Source organism: Cyanistes caeruleus, chromosome 1 (assembly GCF_971803275.1).
Source record: "Cyanistes caeruleus chromosome 1, bCyaCae1.hap1.1, whole genome shotgun sequence".
In the NCBI taxonomy this organism is placed as follows: Eukaryota; Metazoa; Chordata; class Aves; order Passeriformes; family Paridae; genus Cyanistes; species Cyanistes caeruleus.
In genome coordinates this window covers 10,588,171-10,599,693 of record NC_141701.1, presented here as the reverse complement: position 1 = coordinate 10,599,693, position 11,523 = coordinate 10,588,171, and the positions used below count along the sequence as shown (strand labels likewise).

At 39.6% G+C, this 11,523-nt stretch overlaps 1 long non-coding RNA gene across 2 annotated transcripts in view; it reads left to right on the top strand.

Moving 5' to 3' along the window:
- The first annotated feature begins 7,398 nt into the window (after nucleotides 1–7,398).
- The window catches only part of LOC147655297 (uncharacterized), a 127,588-nt gene continuing 123,463 nt past the window's right edge, over nucleotides 7,399–11,523 (top strand). For both annotated transcript variants that reach the window (XR_015283869.1, XR_015283868.1), the window contains exon 1: nucleotides 7,399–7,738. This is a non-coding gene — a long non-coding RNA (uncharacterized LOC147655297). The remainder of the gene's footprint in view (nucleotides 7,739–11,523) is intronic.

Sequence of the window (11,523 nt, the reverse complement as noted above, 5' to 3'; positions counted from 1 at the left end):
TACATCCAAATAACAATATAAGTGCTGGTAGTGACAGAAGAAATAGCCATATTGAAATATTTTATCTGTGGGTCTGATGCCAAATTAGAACAAGTCACAAGCGCACAGAGATGTATGTGGGTTTCTCCTCAATTTCTTCTACATTTTTACTCTGGATATGATGTGAATGAATGTGGCTTTGCAGGTCAGAGAGCAGCTGTGGTAAAGTCCAGTCATCTCCTCAGTGGGAAAATCCTGGGGAAGAGGTGGAGCCTACTCCAGAGACCAGATACAGCTTCATACTCTGCTGTTCAGGGAAGGACTAACATTCTATACAGGAATGTAAAGAATTTCCAGATACAGATATCTGATTGAAAACCTTCAATTAACTTCAGCTGGAAAGAGCAATAAACGTAGGTCACTTGGTCATCTGCTCTGCATTCATCTGTGGATTGTCTGGACATGGAGAAGACTCAGGAATTATCCACAATGTCATTGTTTTACAGTCTTCCCGTGCAAGGCTCTTCCCTTGCACTACAACACGCTGCACGGGGATGGAAAAAGTAGCAGGAGTGGTTAGTACTCAACTCTGGCCACTTGTCTGATGTCTGAGTAGTTGTGCAGTGAGAAAATGAGTTTATGGTGCTGGCCAGAGGAAATGGTCAGTCTGACCTGCAATCCTCTACACATTTCCTTATTTGCTGTTGGCACCATATCATGAGCGGCAGCTGCTGAATCCAGCCACAGGTGACACATTTTCAGCTAACTAGAGTTTGCTCAATATTATCTGACAAATTAGGCATCTACTGGGAAATGTCTTAATATCCATTTATTAGGGAAAGCCTCTCAGGTTCATGATAATATTTCAGGAGTTAAAGAAAGGCAAGTGGGAGATGTAGGCTGAAAGATGATCTTGCCATGAAAAATCATTAGTCAGTACATGTTCTTTAGGGGTATGGGACTCAGATTTTAAATCCTAGCTACTCTGAATTTGGTCTTTCTGCCTTTTTATTTAAAATTGTTTCCCTTTGTGTAAAACCTCTATTTATTAGATTAAGGATTTTAACTAGGGTTTTCCTTATTTGTGGTTGTACTAGAGCCCCTGGGTTATAGAGAGAATCCACTACTAAGACATGTTATTTCCTTTTCTCCTCTGTGCCAGCTGTTTGTATCACCTCTGTGCTGGAGAATCCCACTGTTCCATGAGAGGAGATTAATGCAAAGCTAGAAACCTGATTTAATTATTGCAATTGTATTATTGCAATTATTGAGTAAATTCTTACACTTTCAACAGAGAAGATTCAATGAAGCTCATCCAGAAGTGTTTTATAATGAGTAAAAATGGTATAAAAATTCTTGTTTCTGTTCATAGTCATGTCTGAGGGTGGTTCCTTGGCATTTATAAATAGTACTGTTAAAAGGTCTTTATTTCATCTGAAATAAAAGTTTGGAGAGAGAAAAAGATATGAAGTTAAAATTACTAATGTTTTTGCAGAAAACTCATTCCCTTCATGATCTACAACAACCATATTGAGAAATTCACAAAGAAATTTACACTTGTACACAGAAAAAAAGTAAAACAAACCCAGTTTTATCATCTGAATGCAGTAGTGCCTCAGATGCCAGGATTAGGATATTTCTATTCCAGAACCTGCAGGAACATTAGTCTGTGGATTATAGCTAAAATACTTAGTGGAATAGTGAGCCAGACACAATGTGTATGAATAGCTTTTCACTGCCATTCTCCAAAGTCTTGAGTATTACAAAAGCCACAATGTGACTCCAATACAAATGTTTCTATTTAGCAGCTGCTACTGAGGGATCATAAGAAAACACTCTGCTGTGCTCCCGGAGGTGTCTGATTCAAGTTTATGATGTCATTCATTTGTTAAATGCAATCTGAGGTATTTTGTGCAATCACTGCATGTCAGAAAGTGATCACTTCTCTTGGCATCATCAAAAATGCATTTTCCCCCATAATTCCTATAAGCAATGGAGTGGCAACATAAAAAGTGGGATGTGGCAACAATGATTCTCAGAATAAATCATAAATATGTAAATTTTACTCATGTCTCATGCCTATTCTAATTCTATCATTTGGATGGACTAAGTCATGTACATTCTGAAACCACACAGCACTGATGTTTCTGTTATTGTGTAGATGTATCAGTGATGGCTCTGATGGTTTTCACCTTGTAGGGGATTTTTAAGTTTAAACACAGGCAAAGTAGTAGCAGTTGTCTTGCACCGCAGTGAAGATGAAAGTGTATGCAATTACATTCTGCAAAGTGGAACAGATTCTGATATTTGAGTACTGGGAACTGAGATGAGAAAACAGCAGAAGTATGTCTGAGGTGGTGAGCTCTGGTTAACTTTTGATTTGGAGAGCAGAACAAAATCAACATTGTCTCAGAGGTAACTCCTGTAAAAAGTCCAGCTGTATTGAGATGAGTTAAAAAAAACCAATTTATTTAGGTTTTGGCTTACTAAAATATATAATATCAATTGACATAAAAAAAATATTATTTTCAAGTATCACAAAATTTGTTTCCTGTTCTACAAACAAAACATCTAAAGCTGATGAGATTTCCTGCAGTATTTCAGTTGTCCTGGAACTAAATTTTTTGGAAAAGGCGAAGCTTAAAATTGATGTAATGCCACAGGTATACATTTCTCTAATAGTCAGTATTTATCTGCAACTTGATCCCTGAAGTTGCTGCCCTAATTTTTTTGTTTGTTTGTTTTTAAATAGTTTTTGAACATGTAATTTCTAGAATAAGTTTCCTAATATTTTGCACCCTAAAGTATATCAGTAAAGAAGGCAGAATCATTTAAACTACATGATTTTACCGTGGCCGTGGTATTCCTTTTTTACGCAATCCTTTTCAGCAGCTGGGAATTTATGTTGCTAGCATGTAGATGAAAACAAGCAGATATGTAGTAAGCTATTTTTCTGAGGGTGATTTAAAGCATTTGTGAAACGTGCTCTGTTGCTGCTCCAGATTGTTTTCTACATTTGTGATGAAGATGCTAAAGAGACTTTCAAGCTTCCTATGATTCCTTTCATAACTTCAGTTTTTTGACCAAGTCTCTTCTAACTTGACATTATTAGTTTCACACAGCTGTTTATTTATTTATTTTCAAAGCAGGTACAAATAAATTCTTATTGATGTTTTACTACACAAGATTTTTAACATATTTTTTCCACTGAAAACTCAAAATCCTCTGAGGAGGGCCCAGATTATGGCAATGCGTGCATAACTTTCTTTCTTTTCCCTCTTGTGAAGCTGATATCACCTTAAACACTCTGAAGAGCTGAGGAAAACCTCTGCCTCATTTAATTACAGCTGTCTCAACATGCAGGTGTATTATATCATTATATTATTAGCTCCACAGGAACCACTGAGAGGATGTAAATCTTCTGTATGAATATCAAATGGGCTTCAGCTGAAACTTATGTTTATGCAGAATAAATGACTTTTATTTACAGATGCGTCTCATGCAATTATGTGTGTCAGGCTAGTGAAGTGTGGCTGATGTTGGAAGTCTTGGTGACCTAGCCAAAATGAAGTCAGTAAAAATGCATGAGGTTTATATGCAACCAGTGGCCTCCTACACAAGTGCAAACAGGTGGGAGTGATTTTTATTATAGTTTTGATCAGCTTTGGATGGAGTAAACATGCTAGATTTTAAATAACTCGTTGATCACTTGTTGACTGTGATTATTGCTGGTCATTACAGTGAAACAGCTACATAAATTAAATAAATAAATACTCTGGGGCAGGATTTGTTGATGTGAGTATGCATTTTGAGAACACAGGCATCTACAGCTGAACAGCTCATCTCAGTCTCTCTTTGTAGCTAGAGGAGAGTCGGAGTCAGCCAGTGGAGTACTGTTTGTTTTAGTCAAAATATGTAATTTCCATTTTGTGTGAAATGTTTCTCCCTGAGACCATTGGCTCTGGTGGTTTGGTCTCCACTGGCTACAGGAGGCACCCAGACAGCTGCCTGAGATACAGGTGCTTCCACTGTGGGGACTTGGGAGTGATATCCCAGGCCTTGGATGGCTGAGTCTAATTTAAAGCAAATTTTTATTTGTTGTGTAGGACTTAAGCCATTGTGAGTTTAAGTAGCTATGGATGAATTCGGCTACTCACTTTGACCTCACTAAGAGACTTAATTTTTGAAAACAAAAATATTTTAAGGGGTCAGGGGAAACCAGGGGTAAGACAGCAAATTGTATTCAACGAAGAGTGGTCATGGGATTCATTTCATTGGCACAAGCAGGGACAGTGTCTGGTTTTGGTGCTGATAATAGGCTGGCATGTCATATGGATGTGCCTGTATGGATTGATGATCCCTCATTTTGCTGTTTTGAAGAAAGCGACCTTCCTTTAACAGCTACAGACAACCAGGAATGACTACTGATATTACCAATCTCTTGCTACTGTTGATGTCTATGAGGGCTTTTTTGTAAAAAATGGCAATTATGATGGAAACCACTTTGGTGGGTTTTGTGGGTTCTGAGATGCTGAATTATTTCAATAGATACTTAGCTGGCTGTTGTGCTCAGTTGAAACCATGGCAGAGGGAGAGAATTCTATTTAAAGAGCAGTGTCAGCTCCAGATTCTCTTTTTGTCGACTAATCAGTGCCAAGCCACAGAGCAGAATGTGAGATTGAGACCATTCGTTGCCCAGCTCACTTCCTAACCATGAGTGAAGGAAAAAAGCTGAATATATCACTGGGGAGAAAGAGGTGTTTTTCCTATGGATCTGTAATACAGGTGTGTTTTTGTGGTGCATATTAGTGAGTTAAAAACTCTTGTTAGAGGCCTAGGCTAAACAAAGAGTGAGGAACCTACTTATTAATCAGTGCTTATTGTGAAATAAATGGAGAGAGGAAAACTTTGCATGAATAAATGTCATTTCAGCTTTGGGTTCAGAGTGCTAAGCACCTGGGTTATGGAGGCAGACTCAGATCAGATTGACCAGGGAAGGTACTCTTGAATGTAATAGAACCAAGGCCTGAGTGCCTGTCTTGGAGGCTGGTGAGAAGCAAGGACTGATGCCCATTATTTCTTACAAACTCTCAACCTTCCACTGGTGCAGCATGGGTTAGCTATATCAAGCTTCAGTTCAGCACTGAGTTCTCCTCTCCTTCAGAGCATGAGTGAATCTCATGCTTTGCATCTGACTTCACCCAGCTGCTTCTCTCTGTACTGAAATGCACAGAAAATTCCAGGCAGGAGATGTGAGCCTGGTTCTGCCATCTCTGCCTGCCCTGCGAGGTGGCTGGGTCGGCCTGTCTGAGAGTTACATTATGCTGGGCTTCTCACATCAGAGGGGCAGAGGGATTGTTAAGGGTTGCATCTCTTTTCTCTGATCTGCTCCTGACTAGATCTTATTGAGATGATATAGACTAACCCAAGATGAACTGTCAGTGCTGCCATATTTATTGCCATAAGATTGATACTACCTTATTGTGGGGAAACATCCGTGCACCACTTCAGACGAAGCTGATATTGGTGCAGTTACCTGGTCTGAGCTCCTTTCACTGAAAGAGATTTTCCCTAAGCACAGATGAAGCTGTAATTGAGTCCCCATGACCTGTTCACACTCACATCAAGGATGAGATGGTGGTTTATTCATCTAAGAAACAAGTCCTGTGCTTCTCTTCACTCTTCTGGATTTTTTCCCTCTTGTTTTTATAGTTTCCTTGCTTGGAAAAATGAACTGAAGTAGCTTTCTCAGTGTATGGTTTATCTGGTTACTAATGATGTGGAGCAATTCAGGACCCTTAGGACTTCTGTGTTGTTGCTTTAATAAACATATTTCAAGATGATGAGGCCACTGGCATACTCTCTATGCTTTTATGGTACAATGGACTTAAAGTAGCATGGTGCATTTTATTTATTAGCCAGCCCATTAATCACACAGGTATCAGCTGGCTTCAGGGAAATTTTTAATTAGCGATATTTAAGGTTGAGAGAAAGTGCTTCTGTGACAGACAATGAGAGCAAGCAGAAGCAGGAGGCAGGCTATCTTTGTGACTCTGTGATTAATGCAGGATTTAAATAAAATATTCATGAAAGGAAATTGAAGTTATAGCCAAATCCAAATGTTGAACCACCTTTAAACTTCAAATATAAATTCCCTGGAGATTCATTCTTTGTATTCATTAGTGGAGAGTGAATCTGATGAACATGAGAAAAAAGGGAATTTCTTCCCTAATATAATAATTTAACAATATTTTAAAATGTTTTTACTATATCTTCTTGAACCACAATTTAATGACATTTTTAAAATCTGCATCCTTATTTGAAATGGCTCACAAGCCACTGAAACAGATACAAAGGAGATATTAGGGGTGGGACATCCCTGAGAAACACTGATGTGTGTGAGGCAGAAAGTAAAGGTTGTATGGATGGCAACTACATCCTTCTGGAAGTGTTGGTTTAGTGGTTGCTAACACTTAAAGCCTGCATTGTCACATGAAAAATGAATGGTACTGGCTGTGCAAACATCTCCCTTGTTAGATAATTAATCAGGTGTACTTTGTTTTGATATAACACCTCTCTGGTGTGCTTGCAGCCATCTCTTGAAATCACCCTGTAAAATGGATTGTTAAAGAAGGGGGGAAAAAATAAATAAAAGGAAAACCCTGTAGGAATTATTGCAAGCATCTCTGCACAACTAGCAAAATGGAATATTAAATTCTTCTACTTGAACAAAGCAAATTTTTCAGTCTTGGCTGCCCACATTTAGCAATTTAAATAAGTAGGGAAATTAAATTTTCTAAGTTGTTGGGCTCCTTCAGCTCAATTTCTCTGTTCTCCTTACTCTTCTATGCAGCATCTGCTTTCCTTAAACATAGACCACAGGAAAGCCCTTTGGCCTTCAGGTGCTACAAACTTCATAGGTGTTTGGTCTGGATTCCTGCTCTGGAAAGAAAAGCTGAAAATTTGTGCTTTATTAATTGAGCTCGTTGGAAAGGAAGGAACATGAGTGGTGCTGTCGATAACGTGTTGTAGTGTGTTTATCTAATTTTGCTAAAGTTTGTTAAAGCTTGTTGGAATGTTCTTATTTCCCCCCACTGATTATATTGGTACATCCCAGTTGTCAGTTATGTAACCCCTCCTATTTTTCTTGAATGTTCGCTTCCAGTCACCTTTGCCCTGCCCTTACTCCCTATCCATCATTGTAAACCCCACCCCTTCTTCCAGACCCTTCTGTGTCAATCATTCCTTCCTCGATGCCCCATTGATTGTTACCTCATGTTCCCACCTCTTTTGTACCCCTATTGGCCCTGAGAATGTACTCGCCTCCCTCCACTCCTCCCCCTGAGAGTTCCCATTGGTTCCTGAGCTGTACCCTCCCCTGCGAGCCTTGTATATAAGACCCCGTGCACAGAGGGGTTTGACGCTTTTTTTGGGCCTGTACCCTTGTGTTCCTGATGTGTGTTCCTTTCCTCAATAAATTTGTTCCTGGGAGCCTCAGCTGAGAGAGTCTTCTCCGTGTGTTGGCCACAACCTGTGATGCCTTGAACTGCAGAGCTCGGAGAGAGCCGGTGCTCTGAAGGTTCTGCAGTGGGGTCGCTTTGCCCCTGCAGCTCCCCACTCCTGGCACCTGCCTCTGCCAGAGTGGCACCGTAGAGCTAGCCTGGAGCTCCAGTGCGGCCAAGCAGCATCAAGCATGAGTCATGCTGCTTGTGACTAGAGGGAGAAAGAGATCAGGAGTCTCCAAGGCTGCCATGAGCAGGTATGTGACAAGGGGAAGCAACAGCCAAGAGGGCACCATCAGGGTCCTGCCGACAATAGTGATGGGACCAAGAAAGAGTTGGCTCGCATCCCTTTTCTGCTGGTTTGTAGGGGAACAGGAAAAGCTGCTGGTGTTACACTGGTGGTCTTGTTGGGAAGCTGTGGTCCATACACCTGTCTGCTTTCTCAGCTGAGAGAACTTGTATGAGAAAAGAAAATACAGGATTTTTCTCTGATCTCATCAGGAGGTGTCTAGGCAGGTGGAGGGAGCTCATTGAGACTTACAAATCACTTAAACCCCTTCAGATACATGCCAAAGAGTTTGCATGCACAGAATCACACTAAGGCAACTCAGAGCGCTGGGTAAGTCCACAGCTGGCTTCTTCTTGTTCAAGCTCAAATGTTTCTTAGGCACTCTACTTTGCCTTGTGTGAAAGTGGGTCTAATGTCTTCTCTTAGCCACTGAGACATTTTTTTCCATTCTACTTTGTCTGCAGAGTTAAGGGCTTCCTTTAGTGATGAAAGATTTCAGTCTTTACCTTCCCTTTACCTTCTTATGTGCACACACATAGAAACACAAAGTGCTTCTGTATTACTGTTGCTCACAAGATCAACAGGTTCCAGAACTAAAAGCAGATGTTCGCACCTCCCAGGAGCATAATTTTTGATGCCTCCTGGTCTTTGCAGGCATAATTTTTTCAATTACAGCTTCATTAATTTTCTTTGTGACTATAATGGCTACAAATAAATGATGGAGGGGTTTTCATTAGACAAAAAAAAAAAGAAAAGCTGAGATTCTGAATTTATTGCTTGACACTAGGAGTCAGGTTTCATACGGTCTGGCTTTAGTCCAATTTCCTTTGAATAGGATGAACATGAGGTGTACTGTTGTCCAAGAGCACTGACCTTCCTTCAAACCAAAAAAATGCAGGTAATGCTACCTTTTCCCAAAGCCTCATGGACTATTTATAATTGTTTTAGTCTTCTTGGAAAAATAAGACTAGCATGTGGATATCCTCTTTTAATCTTTTTACCCATGGCATGGAATAACCTGTTTAATTGGTAAGAAGCCCGTCTGAAACGTGTATCACTGTAGAGTTGTAATTAACAGTAAGGTACATTAACTTAAGTTGCCTTATAATTTGAATAAGGGCAAAGCTGCTCATAGGGCTATATGCAACCTATGCCTTGAGTTGCTTTAAAAATGAGTTTTCCAGAAAAAACGGAAGAAAAATCCATCACTCTTCCATGTGCAAGTAAAGCTTTACCCATTGTTATTATTAAATTATTGTTACAAAGAATTTAAGCTGGGGATTTTTCATCTCTCATGAAGTAGGCAGCTGGGAAGAAGATACCATTGGAAGAGAAGTAAGTCCCAAGCCATCATCCCAGGGATGAATGAGAGTGTTTGTAAATTGCTGGTAGCTCTTTTGTCCACTTAAAGAACAGTCCCCTTTCTTCACACCCTCTGAAATTCAGATTATGTGAAATTCAGAATTTACTTTCTTCTCCACTATAACAAATGTGTCACATTGAAACATATTTCCCCTGCTCTAATTTTTCACAGGCCTTTTGGCAATCCATCTTTCCAGGCCATACTGTGCAGGTGTATGATTGTATTTGGAATTCCTGCACCCATTAATCACTGCTCTGTGACCTGCTGTACTCTGCATTTACTAAGCTCCCTTCCTCAGTTCTGGTCTGCCAGTGCTCTGTAAACTGTTTACTTTTCTGGTGCAGCATTTGCTCAGCATTTTGGCAAGCTCCAACAAAATGTTCCCAATTGTTCCAAATTGACTTTTGGCCAACAAAGGCTATAGACTTTTTTTACATGGAATTTGATGCCCACATATGTTTTCCCTTGTTTCCTGTTTCAGGCAGCTCTTTTAATGCTGTTATCACCTGGTCTCACCTTGCCTCTGTTGTGACTGTAGAATGGAAACTGTCACACAGGCCTGAACATGGTTTCCAGCTCCTGCCTCTTCGTGTTTTTTTTTGTTTCATACCAGAAATCTTTTGGTTCTCAGGAGGCTCATTTAATTCTTGTACTGTTTTCAGTCAGACAGAAGACAAGGTTGCTCTTGTGGAACAATAAGAGGAAAAAAAAGGTGCACATCAGAGATGGGAAAAAACAGCAAAAAAAATTAGAATGTCCACTACATTTGTTTGAAACAATGAAATAGAACCGATGCTTTAAATATTTTCAGTACAATAGGCACACAGCCTTGTGCAAGGTTGTGCTACAAATGCACTGAATAGGGATATTTGGAAATATCTGGATATCTAGAAATGCTTAAAGACCAGCCAATCTGTCTGTTTTATGTTCTGATCTATATTTAGCTCACTGTTACTCTTTTGCATTTGTGTATTGTATAATTTTGGCTCTTCTGCTTTGAATCTTAGCCAAAATAAGCCTGGGAAAAAAAAAAAAAAAACCCCACAAAAAATTTGAAACCCAAGCCCCATTGTGCAAATATTTTAGAATGCTAAACAAGGCTTATTCCTATTCAAGGAGAAAAGGGCTTCAAGAGTTTTATTATGGATAGTGTGTTTATTATTGTTATTCTGTGCTGGTTGCTCATCTATCCTGCTGGAGCATAAAACACACTTTGCACTCTGTGCTGGTAGATATCTCAATGCCTCATCTTTGGGCAGAAGAATATATTTAGGTCACTTGAGGACAGAGTGTGGGTGGTGCTTGACAGTTTTTATAAACAAATCAAAATACCTCTGCTCTCCACAGTGCCTAGTTAGCTGTATGCTTTCCAAGTTCTCAGTGCTGAAAGTGTGGAAAGTTAGATCCTCTCCCAGCAAAGAAAGAGAGGTGAGTGTAAGTTTGATGTATTTCATCTGACTTCTGACTTCCTAATGGTCTAGCTCTTAAAATTCCCTCACCCCTTCTCTATTACGGCTCAGGGAAGTGCAAAATAAACATGACTTCTATCTTGAGAAGACAGCAGATAATTTGTGAGACCACAGATGACAGAGATGTTTCCAACCTGCTTCTGCCTACACCCCTTTTTGAAGCCTTGATATTTAAATTGCACCCATTTATGCTCCCTTGTGCAGTGATGGAGTAGGTGTCAGCAGGCCTACAGGAGATTGACTGGTGATACAAGGTACAGAAGGGAATGTAATTCTTTCCACTTTCACACCAGTTGTGAATTTGGCACCTGACAAGTTTGTCAGATGTTCTTACTAGCTTATCCCATTGAAAGCCACAGAAAGCATCGCTCTTGCAGAGAATTTCTGTCCAGCTGTGTCTGAGTGTGGGAGTATTGCTGTCAACCACCATGTCCTGTATATTTTCTGTATCTCATGGACCTACCTGACTAGCAGATGCCAGTATAATGGGCATTTACTTCTTTGTTTCCTACCTTTCTACTGTTAGGCAGGCTTCTTCATATGTTCTAGTGATAGGTACATTTCATTACTGTGGTATTTTTTAGTGGTTGCAACTTCTTAACTACTCTATTACCATACTCTACTTCAGCAGTAGTCTTGAAGATGTGTTCATTGCACATTTATAAAATCACATGCCAGCAACTGCAGATACACAATAAAATTTTATAGCTGGTCTCAGTGCTACTAATGAAGAACAACGTACATTACTTGATTGCATAAGTATTTTAAGTACTTAGTTGAATAACAATCTTGTTGCCTATAAAACTAGATTTAATGATAGAAAATTAAGGCCAGAAGAGGTATTTGGGGAAATTTTTCTGCGATTCATTTTTTTGGGGGTGATTTTTAAAGAATGATTTTAAAGGATAAGAAAACAAAACG